The sequence below is a fragment of the Pteropus medius genome, unplaced genomic scaffold (genome assembly GCF_902729225.1).
Source record: "Pteropus medius unplaced genomic scaffold, Ma_sr-lr_union100, whole genome shotgun sequence".
NCBI classification, from domain to species: Eukaryota; Metazoa; Chordata; class Mammalia; order Chiroptera; family Pteropodidae; genus Pteropus; species Pteropus medius.
In genome coordinates this window covers 6,294,698-6,313,056 of record NW_024350397.1, presented here as the reverse complement: position 1 = coordinate 6,313,056, position 18,359 = coordinate 6,294,698, and the positions used below count along the sequence as shown (strand labels likewise).

The window sequence follows — 18,359 nt, the reverse complement described above, 5'->3', positions numbered from 1 at the left end:
AGGTCTGTATTTTTCGATGCTTGATTTAAAATGTATCTTTTTTCTTTAATAGTAGGTGAGAGTTCTGAAGAAGACTCTAAGCAGGTAAGATTTTAAGGATTTTAAAAATTATATGTCACATAAAAGAATGCAGAGAAAAGAAATTAACTTTGGTTGAGTGTTCTGTTCTGGATTAGACACTATATTTCGTGCTTAACATATGTTATCTTACACAGTCATCACGATACTTTTGCAAAGTAGCTGTGCTATTATAACCTACTTTTTATTGATTAGACAACTGTGGTTGATGAATTTACCCATGATGCCATAGTAAACAAGTGGCTGACCGATGATTTGACCTTCAGCCTGTCTAGTTCCGTAGCCTATACTGATGAATCCCTATGCGGCACTGACATCAAGTCAGACCAACTCAGACAGTCTAATTTCATTATGTGTTAACTTAGATTTAGAGTTTTCCTAAGAAGCCCAGTTAATTCAAAATTTGTCTTAATATATTTGACAGTTGCAGCAGTAACTAGTAACTTGATTCTTTTTAAAGATATTGCCAGCTTATTTTTATTTATTTGTTTATTTTTTTAACACCTACAGCACCTGGTATTCCTAGGTGATCTCCCATCCAAGTACTAACCAGGCCCGACCTTGCTTAGTTTCCGAGATCAGACGAGATCGGGCATGTTCAGGGTGGCATGCCGTAGACAACTAGTAACTTTATTTTACCATCAAAGAGTTTAGGGCAGATCTCAGTTATCTATGGCCACAGAGCAAGGCCTATTCAGACAAGTGTTTTTAGGCTTAATAATATCTTCTGTTCTTGCCATGAATTATTTTTTTGTAAGTGAAGAATATCTATGTATAGACTATGCTATGGCAATTAAATTCAGCTTGCATTTAGAGGTTATTTCTAATTGATTTCTTCACTTACTGACTTTCCAGTATGATTTTCCCTTCTGGGTAGTACATTTTCCTAGTTCCGTAAAGTTTTTTCTCTTTTTTCTTAGTTTTTTTTTCTTGTTCCATGAGTTTCTTTGATTTTTTTACTTTTCTCTGCTTTTCCTGGTGTTTCTTAGATTCTGTTATTTTTTTTTTCACTATGGCAGCTAAATATTCTCTCTTTTTTTTATAGACAGAATCAAAAGCACATAGAATTTTAGATTCATGAATCTTAATGAATAATTAATCAAAACACCCCCTAGTACTTCAACCTGTGTTTAAAATTCTGGCCAAGTTGTTTAAATGGAAATTTGAAACTCAAAGAGATTAAAGTGATTTATTTAGATAGAGTAAGTGATGAAAATGAGATTTAAATTCAGGTTTCTAAGCCCAGTACTCAATCTTATCATCCTGCATTGAGTGTTTTATACTAGAAAGGTGGGAAGAGAGGGTTTAGTAAAAGTGAGTAAGAGGATGAAAATGGAATTTGCAGGAGAACCCAAGATTCAAGAGGCACAATACTGGGTTGGGATAGGAATAAGGATTTTAGAATAAAGATAAGATCAGATTAGAGAAAGTTCAGAATTTTGATAAGTTATGATAAGTTAAAATAAATAACAAGAAAGAACACAGGATGTTGGGAGTTGTCTAGAAAGGCATATTAAAATAAGGGGTTCATAAGAGTCCTGAATAGGTTGCTGCTTTGTTTTTTTGTTGTCGTTGAATTGGAAGAACTAGCAAAATTTAAGTTTTCTAGGGAAAGAAATTAAAATAATTTGAGCCACTACGAATAATCCTCTTTAAAGCACATAGGAATGTAGTGTCATCTACCTGCGTCCCAGCTTACAGAGGGGGGCTTGATATCTTAGGGGACTGAAGATTGCTGAACTACTTAGATCTGTGGTTCAAGGCAGGTGTCTCCTCACCTCCACCTCTTTTCCAAATTCACTGCTGTCCTTCTCATGTACATGGAGGGTAAGACAGGCAGTCAAATCCTAGTGGAGTTTGGTAGCTGCTAACATGACTATGTTTGGAGTGAATGACTGAGATTCCATTTAGCTTGTTTTCCAGGAGCAGGGAAATAGAGAGCTCCTACTCTTGGTCATTCGAGCCCATCCTTGTTCCAGGCGTCTGTGCCTTCAGAGGCTGAAGATTTAAGGGTCGGAGAGTGCCATGGAACCCTGTGGAAGAGGGACCTGGGAGTGGGAAGTATAACAGCATATGCATTTGTTCTTTGACTTTGTACATTTACATTTCAAACATTTCTAATGTTGCAGGGAACACTCTGTACCGTTTGAGGGTAAAAGGAAGGAATAGGGTCGCCTTAAATAGTGGTTTCCAGGGTAAAGAACCAAGACTACCATTTTGACTGATACAGAATAGTCTTTGAAGCAGGGACAAACAATGGAGAAGGGACAGTGTATCTTTCTATCTTGATTTAGGTCATCAGATTTGTTCCAGTTCAGGTTACAAAAGATACCTCAGCCCTTAATTGGACTTTTTATAAAAACAGTGTAATCTTAGCTAATATATTGACTATCATTCTTTGTTATGGGAACGTAGAGTGTTTCTTCATTAAATATTTCATTAGTTGGGAATGGTGGAAGCAGAAATAGATAACTAAAAGCTTTTCTTAAAACAGAGGCCACATTTAATTGTATCAGGAAACTTCATTTAATATACAGATATCTGACCTTTAACTCCATTATTTTGTTTGTTAAAGAAATGAACTCACTTATTTTTGTTGTATTTTTTTTACTCTCTCTCTCTATTTTTTTAGCAAAACCAGAATTGATGATTCATGCCCTACATCAAGTGTTGAAGACTTGGGCTTCTCTACCAAGGTAAAGTGCTCTTGAGTGAAATCATTTTTCTGTTCTGAATTTAGTTCTGTTACCTACTCTTAAAATTTACTAGTGGTCTACCTATCATTGTTTGTGTTTGTAATGGAAAATTGGTCAGTGCAAACCGTTTTATAGAAATATGACTATTTGAGTCTTTTTCTTTTTTTTACTCTAGTAGGTACTGAAGGTGGGGACTGAAAAAAAGAATGGGCTGGAAAATATGTAGTTATAGGAAAATTATATTGGAAAGGTTTCTTACGATGGAGAAGATATAAAATTTGATCAAGGATAAGGATTCTTAATTTTACTTAAAAAAAACAATAAAATTCATGCTTAAATGAAATCTTTAATGGATCTCATTACTTATTGTAATAATCATGAAATCTTCTTGGTACTTTTTACATCCAAAACTACATAGCATATTATTTACCATTGTTTTTTGTTTTTCAGTTCTTATTTTGGTATAATACGGTTGTTAGGAAGGAGATTGTTCTTTATTTCTTCTCTGGGTTTGCATTTAGACTAAAATAATAGTAGAAATTGTGGAAATTTACAAATGTAAGTTCTCTTTCTCAAAACCCATATTTCGAAGAGATTCCACTGTGTTCTAAATTACTGCATTAAGAGTATATTAAAAAGTCTAGTTGAAGAATACAAGTTTTGCTTAAAAGAATAACCAGTTCTAGAAGCAGAGATGATAAAATGTAACATTTCAGAAATTTTGTTTTTGTGGTTGTTTAAATTTTTGTTTATTTCAATTACAGTTGACATTCACTATTATGTCAGTTTCAGGTGTACAGCATAGTGGTTAGACATTTATATAACTTGTGAAGTGATCCCTCCAATAAGTTTAGTACTCCCTGACACCATACATCGGTGTGCAAATATCTTCTCAGATATGGGTTTTCAAGTCTTTGGGGTAAATACCCAGTAGAAGGATTGCTGGATCATATGGTAGATCAAGTCTTAGTTTTTTGAGGAAACTTCATATTGTTTTCCATAGTGGCTGTACCAATTTGCTGTCCCACCAGCAGTGTATGAGGATTTCTATTTTTCCACATCCTCTCCAACATTTGTTATTGCTTGTCCTGTTGATTATAGCCATTCTAACAGGTGTGAGATGGTATCTCATTGTGGTTTTGATTTGCATTTCCCTAATAGCTAGCGATGTTGAGCATCTTTTCAAATATTTGTTGGCCACTTGTATGTCCTGTAGGGAGAAGTGTCTGTTCAGATCCTCTGCACATTTTTTGATTGGATCATTTGTTCTTTTGTTGTTATTGAGTGGTATGAGTTCTTTGTATATGTTGGATATTAGGCCCTTATCAGAGGTGTTGCTTGCAAATATATTTTCCCATTTGGATGGTTGTCTCTTTATTTTGTTGATGATTTCTTTTGCTGAGCAGAAACTTTTAAGTTTCATGTAGTCCCATTCACTTATTTTTGCTTTCACTTCCCTTGCCTTTGAGGACAAATTTATAAAATCCTCTTTAACTCCAAGGACCTTGAGTTTAGTTCCTATGTTTTCTTCTATGCATTTTATTGTTTTAGGTCTTATATTCAGGTCCTTAATCCATTTTGAGTTAATTTGGGTGTGTGGTGATAGACAACAGTCTAGTTTCATTCTTTTGCAGGTGGCTTTCCAGTTTTTCCAGCACCATTGATTGAAGAGGCTTTCCTTTCTCCACTGTATGTTTTCAGCTTTTTTGTCAAAATTTATTTGCCCATATAAATATGGATTTACTTCTGGACTCTCGATTCTGTTCCAATGGTCCCTGTGTCTGTTTTGCTGCCAATACTATGCTGTTTTGATAACTGTCACTTTGTAGTATAATTTGAAGTTGGGCAGAGTGATGCCTGCAGCCTCATTCTTTTTTCTCAGGATGGCTTTGGCAATTTGGGGTCTTCTGTGCTTCCATACAAATCTGATGATTTTTTGTTGTATTTCTTTACAAAATGCTGATGGGATTTTGATGGGGATTGCATTAAATCTCTATAATGCTTTAGGTAATAAGGTCATTTTAACTATGTTGCTCCTTCTACTTCAAGAACACAGAATATCTTTCCATTTCTTTGCATCTTCTTCGATTTCTTTTAATAGGGTCTTATAGTTTTCATTGTATAGGTCCTTTACATGTTTCATTAGATTTATTCCTAGGTATTTTATCCTTTTTGTTGCAATTGTGAAAAAAATTATTTTTTCCACCTCTTTTTCTGACACTTCTTTGTTAGAGAATAGGAACACTGTGGATTTTTGAATGTTGATTTCGTATCCAGATACTTTACTGTATTTGCTTATTGTTTCTAGTAGTGTTCTTGTAGAATCTTTAGAGTTTTCTGTATAGAGAATCATGTCATCCGCAAATAGTGACAGTTTGACTTCTTCGTTTCCTATTTGGATGTCCTTTATATCTTTCTCTTGCCCGATTGCACTCGTTAGAACCTCCCATGTTATATTAAATAAGAGTGGCAATAGTGGACAGCCTTGCCTTGTTCCTGCTTAGAGGGAAGATTTTTAGTTTTTTACCATTGAGAATAATGTTGGCTGAGGGTTTGTCATATATGGCCTTTATTATATTAAGGTATTTTTCTTCTATACCGATTTTATTAAGTATTTTGATTGTAAATAGGTGCTGTACCTTGTAGAAGGCTTTTTCTGCATCTATTGGTATGATCATATGATTCTTATTTTTTTTTATTTTTTATGCCTACAGCACCTGGTCTTCGTAGGTGGTCTCCCATCCAAGTACTAACCAGGCCCGACCCTGCTTAGCTTCTGAGATCAGACGGGATTGGGCTTGTTCAAGGTAGCATGACTGTAGACCGATTCTCATTTTTTAATTTGTTTATGTGGTGTATCACATTAATCGATTTGCATATGTTGAACCATCCTTGTGCCCCTCGGATGAAGCCCACTTGATTGTGGTGTATAATCTTTTAATATGTTGCTATATTCGGTTCACTAGTATCTTATTTAGGATTTTTGCATCTGTGTTCATGAGAGATATTGGTCTGTAGTTTTCTTTTTTTGTGTTATTTTTACCAGGTTTTGGTATCAGGGTGATTTTGGCCTTATAAAATGAGAAGGGAAGTATTGCCTCCTCTTCGATTTTTTGGAAGTGTTTGAGGAGAATAGGTATTAAATCTTCTTTGAATGATTGGCAGAATTCACTGATGAAGCCATCTCTCCTAGACTTGTACTTTTTGGTAGGTTTTTGATGACTGTTTCAATTTCCAAACTGCTGATCAGTCTAATTAGATTTTCCAGTTCTTCTTGATTCAGTCTAGGAAGGTTATATTTTTCTAAGTACTAGTCCATTTCTTCTAGGTTGTTAAATTTGGTGTTATATACTTTTTCTTAGTATTCTTGTATGATCCTTTGTATTTATGCGATATCAGTTACTGATTCTTTCTTCCATTTGGTCGACTCTATTTCCCAATCTTGTTATTTCATTTTTCAACTCTTGCAGTGTGTTCTTTATCTCCAGAAGGTCTATTCGGTTCTTTTTGAGGGGTTCAATCTCCTTGCTAAAGAACTCATTCTGCTCATCTAGTTGTTTTTCAGTTTCTGAAATTGTTAATAAGATTTGTTCCGGATCTCATTGAGTTTTTTCAGAAGTACCATCCTGAATTCTCTATCATTTAAGTTACATATTTCTATGTCTGTAAGCTTATTTTCTAGAGATTTTTCTCTTTCTTTCTGAGATACCTTGTCGCCTTGGTTGTTAATGGTGTTTAATGGGCTATTTCTTCGCCTGGGCATTAATGGAAGTGTGTTCTACTTTTTTTTTTTTTCCCCCAAAGAAGAGATATTATATAATGGTTCCTGGCCTGTTGCCAAGATGTTTTTCTTTTGCTTTCCAGTAGGTGATGTCTAAGCCTCTTGTATCTCTGCTTTATATAAAGTCTTAATGATGTCTTTTTTTTTTCCTTTATAGATGTTTAATCACACTCACTACCCTCAGTCTCAGTTCCTGTCAGTGTTAGCGACAGTTTCAGTAGCGTTTGCTCAGATTCCCCTGGGGCTCCGCGGTGTTTGGTCTCAGAAGATATGGAAGGAGGGCCCCTCTGGGTTGGGGAATGGGGGCTGTGGCTCAGCCTTAGTTTTGCAACCACGGCTGGTAAAAATCAACTGTCATTTCTCTGCCATCCTCGCTTTTCTGCTGTCCCCGTTTCTCTGCCTTCTGCCCCGATGACTGGGCTTTGCTGCCTGCCACGTGGAGCTCACCGCTTTCCCAGGCAGGGCTGTTCAGGGAAGTCGCCGCTCCTTCTCCCCTCCCCTTCCTCCTACAAGGAGCTCTGATGGCTGTGAGAAGCAGTTTCTTTGTTTCTCCCAGTCCACTGCCGGACACCCGGGGTTCTGACCCGTGGTAGCTCTTATATGCAGATCTCATGCTCAGATGTGCTGGTGTGCAGTTTGGGTGTTTTTTGTGGAGTTTCAGATGTTCAGCTTATTATTGTTTAAAGGGGAGAGATCAGGGGACATCTCTCACTCCGCTATGTTTAATCCAATGCCCAACATCAAGATTTAATTAGAGATTCAAGATGAGGAGATTATTATAAAGACACAACAGAAATAGGAGTTGGGGGAAGTCAAGTGAAAGCAGGAACTCTCTGTTTTATGAAATAGGCTAAAAATTATTTTAAACTCAAAATAAGAAAAGAAAGCCAGGTTAAAAAAAATGCTCAGACTTTCCTCAATTACTTATTACTAAATTTTATGAAGAACTGAAGGAAAATTTTCTTTTTTTTTGCTTATTGAAGTTTTCATTTGAACTTTCTCTTTAACTTTTAAGATTAATACAATGACATCTTATATTTATTTTAGCAAAAGCTTTGTTCATAAATAACGCAAAGTGAAATCTCTTTTAGATCTTATCAGATTTATCAAGAGCTATGAATTTTTGTCCCTATTTTTTCATGTAGTTTTCAACTTATCTTACTGTATTGTATATACCTAACTCATTTAATTAACTTATCTTACAATTTGCTAATTTGGTGAATTCTTGGTAGGTGTTTTAGATTTTGAGGGGTGAAACAGAAATAGAAGAAATAAACAAGAATGTTATTTATTTTATTAATTAAAATATCTGATTATGTAAATGAGTTTTAATTTCTAGTCATTAAATGAGAAAATAAATTTTAAGCTACAACATTCTAAAAGAAAAAAACAAGTTATTTTTTTTGTAGGGATTCTTTTTTTTAATTCTTTAAAAAAAGTTTGTATTGTATAATTTTTTTTATACGAAATATTCAGAATAAGTTATATTATAGAGACAGAAAACAGATTAGTGGTTGCCTGGGGATGGTGGTGCGGGGAATGGGGTGTGAGTATTTAATGGGAATGGGATTTTCTTTTAGGGCGATGAAAATATTTTGGACCTAGAGGTGATGGTGGCACAACATTGTGAATGTCCTAAATGCTACTGAATTGTTCGCTTTAAAATAGTTATTTTACGTGTTGTGAACTTCTTCTCGCTGAAAAAAAGAATACTGTCATAACAATAATCAATCAATGAAATTAAAACCATGATACACATTTGAACACAACCAAATGTGTTCATTTAATACATGTCTTCAGTTCTCACTTTCTTCACTTACTCTTACTCTTTTCCTCACTGGTGGAAAGGCTTTACAGATAAAGCTCTATTTTTGGTATCCATGTTTGAGAAAAAAACTTATTTACAAGAATAAGAAACAGAAATGTTTAAAACATAAACTTTAACTCTGATGTTTCTCCTTTTGTTTTGATACTCTATATCTCCTAGTTTGGAATCTCTGTACTGATTTGAGATTCCCAGACATTAATTATTTGACTCTAATGTTTTTCTAATATTGCTGGTCCTCAAACCATGCTCCGAATAAACTGGGTGTCGACTTCTAAGAAATTTGGAAGAAGAGCTATTGGATAGTTCAAGACATTAAAGGAACAAAAAGTAGCATTATTTTATTTATTTCTGAACATGTTTATAGCCAAAGGGAATGAAGGAGATGAAGCAATAGAAATGATAGATGTAAGATACTCCTGCTAAAGAGAGAGGGGAAAAAAAGTGGTGGAGACAATACACAAAAAGAATGGAAAAAGGAGAAGTATCAAGACCCCAGGTCTAGAAATTACTTTTGAAGAGGAAAGAGTGTAATGAAAGGAAGACAGGAGGAAAGAAAGGCCTTACCTAGGTAATTTTGGAGTTGATGAAGAAATTTGAGAGACCTCACTTTAGATGGCTTTAGAATATTTGCACTGAAACAGAAGATGAGATCACTACTGCTCCAGACAACACAAGAAGCATAAGGAAATGAGAGAACTGGGACAAACTGTGCCCAATCCTTTATCCTCCTCATGATTATCAGGCATCAAAGATATATGTTACATTGGTATTTGTTATTCAAAAGAAAATAATTTGAATATAGAAGCATTGGCTGCTTTATTTTAAAATAGCTAATTTTTGGATAAGATAGCTGGTTCATGAAAATTCTTCAAAGACCAGCATGATATACCAAACCCATCTAATTTTGGAAAAAATGAAAATTATAGAGTTCATTCCCTAAGTGCTAAAATTTTTAATTTCAGAAAATATTACACTGATATTGAAACATACATCATTTTTAACATCCTGTCTGTGGCCATTTCATTAATTTTTCTCTTAACCCTGTTTCAATATTGAAAGCTGATTATGCATTATTTCTCAGATGTGTTTTACATACCTTTTTGCATGAGTGAATAAAGTTTAAGAAGGGTAAACTAGAGGATACAAGAAATGTAGACATACCAGTAACCCACATGGGCATGGAAAAAATATTTCTCCTAACTATTATTTTATAAATGTTTATCCAAGCTAGTCAATTCACAACCCTTTCTCAGGCGATATATGACTTATGCATTCACCTGAACTCTCATGACAACTGTGTACTTGCTAAATTACAGGACCAATTGAAAATCATGATGAATACTTGTAGCATAATGGTATAAATGATTCTGACATATTTCATGAAATATAGGCTGTTGCATTCTATCATCAGTTTTCACATGGATCCTGTCAGGGTCATGATTTGTTCCTCTGATGAAAGATTACATTTCACCCATCAGTCAGCATGTTGACATTGGTATATGCACACTGATCTAGTTCAGTTAGTCACTGGAAACATAACTTTACTTTTGAAAGCTCAGCTGCATGTTTTGTTAAACCTATATTCCCAGTTTTTCTTCAGTATTTATAGCAGATTCATATTCCTGTCTTGTTACTGTCCTAACACTCCCTGCACCTACCCAACCCCTCAAAGAAAAACATGAATACCTAATATAGTCATTTCCAAAACCAAACATAAGGATTCAGCTCTATACTAACTGCTTGTGAATGTACAGCTGGCTTTCATATTCACATATCTGGGTAAATGTTCCTTTGCATTTTTAGATTCTCTTGCATTTTTAGATTCTCTTGAAGGTAATAACTTTTATTTTTTTCACCTCTTTAATTCACCTTTTCCCCACTTACGCCCCTGACTTATGCCCCTGACTTACTTACGCCCCTGACTGACACCCCTTGCCATCTCCCCTTAAGAACTGGATCTCTGAAGGCAGGGTGTATCCTCCCACACGCGCGTGGTGCACACCCTGGCCAGTGCACCCGGGATATGGTCTGTGGCTCCACCTGGGGCGCGAACCCAGGACCTTCTGCACGTAAAGCAGACATGCTAACCACTACACTATCGAGCCACCCTATAACTTTTATATTTTTATTTTGAATAAGTACAGGTTGTATGAAATATACATTATTTTTTAATTATTTAATTTCAAATATCATTTAGCATGCTGTTGAAGTAAAAAATCTTGTTCCTAAAAAAACCAATAGAAATGAAGGCTACACAAACATCCAGATCAGGTAAATTTTGTAAAACAAATTTAACTATGAAAGGGAATACACAAACATATTTGACATACTCATCGTCTTCTTATTTCTAATTTCTCTCCCCCACCTTTTTCTTCCTTTGCAACTTTGACTGAATCATTTGACATAAACAACATGGATGTCATTTTTGGTATCAATGTTTGAGAAAAAAAGTTACGCTAATGTTTCCTTATGTGTTGTGTTTGAAGCATTCTTATGTATTCTAGATACAATTCCTTTATCACCTATATTTTTTGCAAGGACTTTCTCCCAGTCTGTGGCTAGTCTTTTCATTCTCTTAACTGTGTCTTTGTAGAGTAGAAGTTTTTTTTCCTTTTGACGAAATCCAGTTATCCATTTGTTCTGTTATGGATTTTGCTTTTGGTGTTCATATCTAAGAAATCTTTAGTTTAGCACAAGGTCATAGATTTTCTCCTATGCTTTTCCGTAGAACTCTTATGGTTTTATGTCTTCTATTTAGATCTACGATTCATTTTGTGTCTTCCATATGATGCAAGGTATGGATCCAAATTCATTCTTTTGTATATGGATATCTAGTTGTTTCAGCACCAATTGTTGAACAGGCTCCATTTTCCCCACTTCATGTCGAAATCAGTTGACCGTGTCTGTATGAGTTTATTTCTGGACTCTATTCTGTCCCATTGATGTATTTGGCCATCTTTACACCAATTGCATGCTGTTTTAATGATGTTAGGCTTAGAACAGTTCTTGCAATTAGGTAGTGTGAGTCCTTCAATGTTCTTTTCCATTTTTATTTTGTTTTTCTAGATTCTTTGATTTCCACATGAATTTTAAATCAGTTTATCAATTTCTAAAAATAATCTGGTGTTTTCAAAGTTAGATTTGGATTATGTTGACTGTACAGATTAATTTGGGGGAGAATTGTTTTTTGTTTTCTTTTTACACCTACAACACCTGGTCTTCCTAGGTGGTCTCCCATCCAAGTACTAACCAGGCTTGACCCTGCTTAGCTTCCGAGGTACTGGGCTTGTTCAGGGTAGCATGGCGTAGACCGAGAACTGACTTAACAATATTGAATTTTCAAACCCTGAACAAAGTATATGCCTCTATTTACATAGCTCTTTAATTTTCTCAGTAAAATTTTGTACTTTAGTATATAGGTCTTTCCACATTTTGTGAAATTACCCCAATTTTTTATTTTTCCAATGCAGTCGTAAACAGTATATTATATTTTAATTTTCAATTGTTTTCTGCTAATATACAGAAATACACTGATTTTTTGTATATTGATGCTGTATCCTTCAACTTGTTGAATTCAGTTATTAGTTCTAGCAGCTTTTTTTGTAGATTCTATCAGATTTTCTATATAACCAAAGGTTGTCAATCTTTTTTTCTTGAACAACTGTTTTGATAAGATAATAATCATTTAAGACCTGTGGCCATTATATTCTCTGTCACAACTAGTCAGCTCTGCCATTGTACCATGAGAGTAGCCATAGACAATACATAAATTGTGGACATGACTGTATTTTTGTAAAACTGCATTTACTAAAACAAGCAACCTGACTCACTGGTTGGAGTTTGCTGATTCCTGTTATTTGATTCTGTTGTCTGCTAAAAAGAGTTTTGTTCTTCCCAGATGAATGCCTCTTGTTTCTTCATCTTGCCTCAGTTCACTGGCTAGAATCTCTAGAATAGAGGGAGTAAAAGCAGTCATTCCTGTCTTGTTCTTGATCCTTTGGGGAAAAGAATTCAGTTTTTCGCTACTACATAGGTTGTAAGCTGTAGAGTTATCATAGATCCTCTCATATTGAAGAAGTTAAGTTCCCTTGTATCACTAGTTAGCTGATGTTTTTATCAGAAATAGATGCTGAATTTTGTCAAGTGCCTTTGTTTCCTCCTATTGATATGATCCTATGTTTTTTTCTTTTTTTAGTTTGTTAACATGGTGAGTAATATTGATTTTTTTTACTTTGAATAAAGTTTTATTGAGATATAATTCACATACCATACAATTCATCAATTTAAAGTGTGCAATTGAGCAATATTTCGTGTCTTCACAGAGTTGTACAATCATCACCGTTAGAACATTTTCATCCCTCCCAGAAGAAACCCCAAACCCACTTGTAGTTACTTTTTAAGACAAATTTAGGACTCTACTGCTGAGAAGACATACATTTTTTTCTCACTTGGAGGGGAGGCCAGATTCAGTCCTACATTTCTACTTTGAAAGAGTGCACCTTAAACAAAACAAAAAGAAACTTCATTGGTTGTAGTTTTTGAATATATGTTTAGCTAAATTTGGCATGGCCTGTGGGAAATTGTACTCTTAGTAAAATAATCAACAAAATTAATAGACTCTTACAATGGAATGTGAGTGATATTACAAATACATGAGGCAGCTGATGATGCACTCCTCCCTCTCTACTGGAAAAATTTCCTCCCTATAAGATTTGTTTCTATCTTTTAATTAAAAAAATTTTCAAGCTATTGTGGATCTTTTTATTCATAAATTTTATAGTAACATTGGTTCATAAAGTTCATGTGTATGACTTTATAATATGACCTCTGTATGATCTATTGTGTGCACACCCCTTGACATCTAGTCTCCTTCAGTCAGCATGTATTTGATCCTTTTTACCCTGATTTTTGAGTGTTAAACCAACCCTGCATTCCTAGGATAAACCTCATTTGGTCATGACAATTTGTTCTTTTAATGTAGTGTTGTACTATTTGGGATGCTCTGTGCTTCTTGGGCTTGTATGTCTATTTCCTTCACCAGACAGGGAAGTTTTCCATCATTATTTCTTCAAATAGGTTCAATTCCTTGCTCTCTCTCTTCTCATTCTGGTACCCTTGTGATATGAATATTGGTATGCTTGATGTTGTCCCAGAAACCCCTTAAACTATCCTCACTTTATTTTAGAATTCTGGCATTCTAGTTTTCGTGAAGTTTAGAAAATTTTGGCCATTTTTTTCTTCAAATATTTTTCTCCCCCCCTCCACCCTGTCCCCGCTTCTTTGGGGGATTGTATGTTATCCACATGAAGTTTTCTCATAATTCACTAAAGTCAAACTTCTTTTATTTTGTGATGTCTAGTATATTTTTAACCTGACAGTAAAACTTGCATCTCTATAAGTGTGCTATTTGGTTCTTAATAAGTAGCTTTTATGCCTCTACTTATCTTTTTTGAGCTTTGTTTTGGGATATATTTAAACTACTTGTAAACAGTTTGATCCTTTCTAGTCTTGCTCTTATGATTCGTTAGGTGAATCTAGAGCAGTGCTTGGCTGAGGGCTAATTGCTTCCCACTACTGAGGCAAGGCCTTTCTGACTAATGTTCATTGTCCTGTGAGTTATGAGTCTATTCGGCCTGGCTGCTGGGAATAGACACTATTCCTGGTGCTGCATGGACTGTTTCCTCCACTCTTTCCAGATGTTTTCTCGTCCCTGGTCTTGGGTAGTTTCCTCACATGGACGCACTGTTCCTTACTTCCATGGATCCCCAGTGTTCTTTATACGTTCCACCCTCTCCTCTCCATTGTTCTGACCTGTGATCTCTACCTGCCTTGGTTTCACCTGCTCAGGTTCATCACTAAGTCAGAGAGTCTGGTGGGCTGTACTCAGTTCCTTCCCCCAGCGTTGCGGCCGGCATCTCTTTTAAGGCAGTGAGCTGGGACATTCCTTAGAATAATGTCATTTGTTTCAGGAATCATTGTTCTTCGTTGCCTGAAGTTTGTTATTTTGAAAAGAATTTTTATGTTGTCTGCTTTGTTTTATTGCTTGTTTCATGTGGGAATGTAAATCAGTACTTCTTATGCCTTCTTACTAGAAGCAGATTGCAGTGGAACTTTAATGCGTGCTGTAGACTGACTAGAATGCTCTTCTTCCTCCTTCGTCTAATTGCTTTCTGCTCATCCTGTGTTTCTCAGTGTGGCCAACTCTTCCTCAGGGAAATCTTTCTTGGGCCCCATCTAGATCAAGTTCTGCTATATAATCATAAACTCTGATTTCTTATCGTATTTCTCTGAATTTATAATTGTTAGGTCCAGGAGGGCCCTATCCCTACCCTCATAGTGTGGGAACCAGACCCCTTCCTTATTTTTTGTGTGAGAACCGGACCTTGCAACATTTGGGATGGCAACGCTACAAGCTCACCTCCCGTTTCACTGGACTTTCCTCTCTTCCCCGCCAATTTACCCGCCCAAAATATTCCCACCAAAAAAGCCCGCCTCAAGCCCCGTCTAAGTTTCAGGTCCCCTCGCATTCAGGGATGATGCCATCTTCGGCTCAGCTCAGCTGTCACTCTGCCTAACCTTGCCTAGCCCCTTCGGCCTTGTGCATTCCTCCTTCAGTGAACATATCAATAATTATCATTTTGTCATTCCTCTTTACTATACTTAAAGCTAAACAAGAGCAAGAGGTCACATCTGTTTTATCTGCAGAGCTTAGTATGATGACTTCCACATTGTACATACTCAGTATATATTTGTTCAACATATGAATGAGTGTGAAAAGACACAATCCTTTATACACAAAAAGGACTCATATTTTTTCTCTATTTTTCTTTCCTCTCTGGTGCAGTTTCTTTTAGCTTGCTGCTTTTAAGATTCTCTAGTCTTTAACCTTTGGTATTTCAATTATACGTCTCAGTGTGGGCCTCTTGGGTTCATCTTGTTTGGGATGCTTTGTGCTTCTTGGGCTTGTATATCTATTTTTTTCACCAGGTTGGAGAAGTTTTCCATCATTATTTCTTCAAATAGGTTTCAATTCTTTGCTGTCTCTTCTCATTCTGGTACCCCTGTGATGTGAATATTGGTACACTTGATGTTGTCCAAGAGGCCTCTTAAATTTTTTTTTTTCTTGTTTTGACTGGTGTTTTCTGCTTCTTTGTCTTTCAAATACTTGATTCAGTTCTCTGCTTTAACTAATCTACTCTTGATTCCTCTGAAGGTATTCTTCATTTCAGTTATTGTATTCTTCATTTCTGACTGGTTCTTTATGTTTTCTATCTCTTTGTTAAAGTTCTCACTGAGTTCCTCTACACTTCCCCTAAGTTCATTGAGCATCCTTATAACCAGCGTTTTGAACTCTGCATCTGGTAGATTGCTTGTCTCCATTTTGTGTAGATCTTTTTCTAGAACTTTGTTCTGTTAATTCATTTGGAACATGTTTCTCTGTCTCTCCATTTTGGCTGCTTCCCTGTGTTTGATTCTATGTATTAAGTAGAGCTGCTGTGTCTCTTGGTCTTAGTAAAGTGGCCTTATGTAGTAGGTTTCCTATAGGGATCAGTGGCACAGTCTCTGTAGTGACCTAAGCCAGGTGCTTCAGGTGTGTCCCTTGTGTGTGTGTTGAGTGCACTCTCCTGTTGTTGAGCCTTGGTTACTAATTGCATGTCAATGGGAAGGATTGCCCCTCAGGATGATATGTTGTGAGGACTGGCTGTGACTACAGTGGAGGCGCCGTTGTGTAGGGGCTGACGTTACAGAGCAGGATTCACTTTAGTAGGGCTCTGGTGCCTGCTGAGTCTCCCCTTTGGGTGTGTTTTTTTTGTGGAGGTAGTTGAGGGGTGTTCTCGTGTCATCTGAAGCTGGCCACCAGGCATACTGGTTCTGGAGCCCTTTGAGAGGGGCTCTGTTTTAGGCTAAAATCAGCCGCTGCCTGTGTCCTGCTTGAGGCTACTTGGTATGAGGTAGAAAGTGATCTGCAGATGGTTGCCACTTGGGTTTGGGTTGGAGGTGCCTGGGATAGGCTAAGCGTCATTGAAAGGCCAGCTGACACAAGTGCTGGGCTTGGGGCTGCTTAACAAGAGGTACAGAATATGCTGAGGGCAGATGCTGCTTGTTTGATTTGTGAACCTTTGAGAGTTTTTTAGAAATCTGGAGCATGAGCCAAGACAGACCGTTTTTATGGAAAAGCCACTGAAAACAGCTTGGTGGGCCCAGAATTTGGGTGGGGTAGGGTCTCAGGGAATCATCATGGCAATGCAAACAGTGTTTGCCAAGTTGATGGAGACTCAGATATAGCAGCCACTGTGTCTGCAGGCTGGGAGAGGGGAGAGCTCAACAAAGGAACAACAGCCTCTACCAGCACTTCTGTCTGGGAGAAAGTCATCCCTCTAGCCTTCTCCCTAAAACCAGGCAATTCTATTCCTCCCTGTATGTCCTGGCACTTTTCAAGCTGCTACCTCAGTGCTGGAGCTCAAAGCAAGTGAGTCTGTCAGTGAGTAAGTCTATGCTTGGGCTCTGTAAGAGGAACACCTGGGACTCCAGCAGCCCTCCATCTCACTCAGGCACAATCTTCACTGGTATTCACAGCCACAATTAGTGGGAACTTCTCTTCCTGGCTCTGGAACCCTGGGCTGGGGAGCCTGGTGTAGGGCTGGGATCCCTCACTCCTCAGCAGAGATCTCCTCAGCCAAGATATCCCTCTTGATTTTGAACTGCCACATGTGGGTATTGGACCGGTCCACCGTGTTCCAGCCCTACTACTAGTTGACGTGGCTTCTTTTGTATATCCTTAGTTGTAGGTGGTCTGTTCAACAAGACTTCAGTCGATTCTCAATGATGTCCTGTAGTTTAGTTGTAATTTTGATGTAAACGTGAGAGGAGGCAAGCACAATGTTTACCTACTCTGGCATTTTGATTGGAACTTGAATATTAACTTTTATACTACAGATATATACAGGGGAATTTTTATAATTGCTAACACGCCTTCTGGGAATTTATAGGGAAGAAAACTCTAGTATTGTAGAATACAAAATTCTTGAAAATAATATAGCAAGTTCTTAACAGTGTACACTTCTAGTAATAAGTTCATGTACATTCTTTCACATCATCATTTAAATGTCCACATAGATGTCCACATATAGACCTCATAATTTACTTAACAAATTGAATTTTGGTTGTTTTTCATTTTTTCAGTATTATAATTAATGCTGCAAGAGATAATTTTATATCATAAAATCTGTTTCAATATTTCTGATTATGTAGTACTTTAAATTCTTTAATAGAGTATTTTTCAGTTGAAGTATAAAAAAAAGGTCTTTAATACACATTTCCAAAATATTCTCGAAAATTCAAATTCACTTACATTCCCACCAAGAGAGTCTGAAATGGCCACTTTTCTCGACAGAAAAAAAACTTCTTAAAGAAACTTATGCAGTTCTAGTCTTAGTATATGCATGGAATGAAAAGTGAAACGGAAAAAGATGACTGATTCTTCAGCATTGTCTTATACATAGATAAAATTAATTCAAAGCTCTATGTTGAAAGCACATATTACACTTTCCTGTTGACTTAATATGAATTCTGCATTTTTCCAAAAAGGATTTTAAAGTCATGTATAAAACAGACGATAATCAACAAGATAAGTTGAAACTGTTACAAAAGAAGTAACAGAGTGTCGAGTGACAGATATTAGACTCCCTACTCTAGTCTTGGATTAAGTAGTCAGCAGATGTGCTGTGTAAAAGACATCTGCATATGCTGTCTTACATTATAAATCATTTTTAGGGGTACCTGTCATATTTTGTAAAACTGAAATTTTATTTCTAGTGAATTTATAAACTTCTTTATAAACAAGGACTTCTTTTTTTTAACAAGTAACTGAATTATCTGTCCTAATAGAGAAGTAATTATGACTGTGGGGAAAAAAGATAATTTTCCACTCTACCTTTACCGAATAATTTCAAAATTCCTTTTCTACAATATTTAC

At 36.3% G+C, this 18,359-nt stretch overlaps 2 pseudogenes; both read right to left on the bottom strand.

The window, feature by feature from the left end:
* Nucleotides 1-579: 579 nt before the first annotated feature.
* LOC120584143 (uncharacterized) lies at nt 580-697 on the bottom strand (annotated as a pseudogene).
* A 4,782-nt stretch (nt 698-5,479) lies between these two features.
* LOC120584145 (uncharacterized) lies at nt 5,480-5,598 on the bottom strand (annotated as a pseudogene).
* Between the last annotated feature and the right edge of the window lie 12,761 nt (nt 5,599-18,359).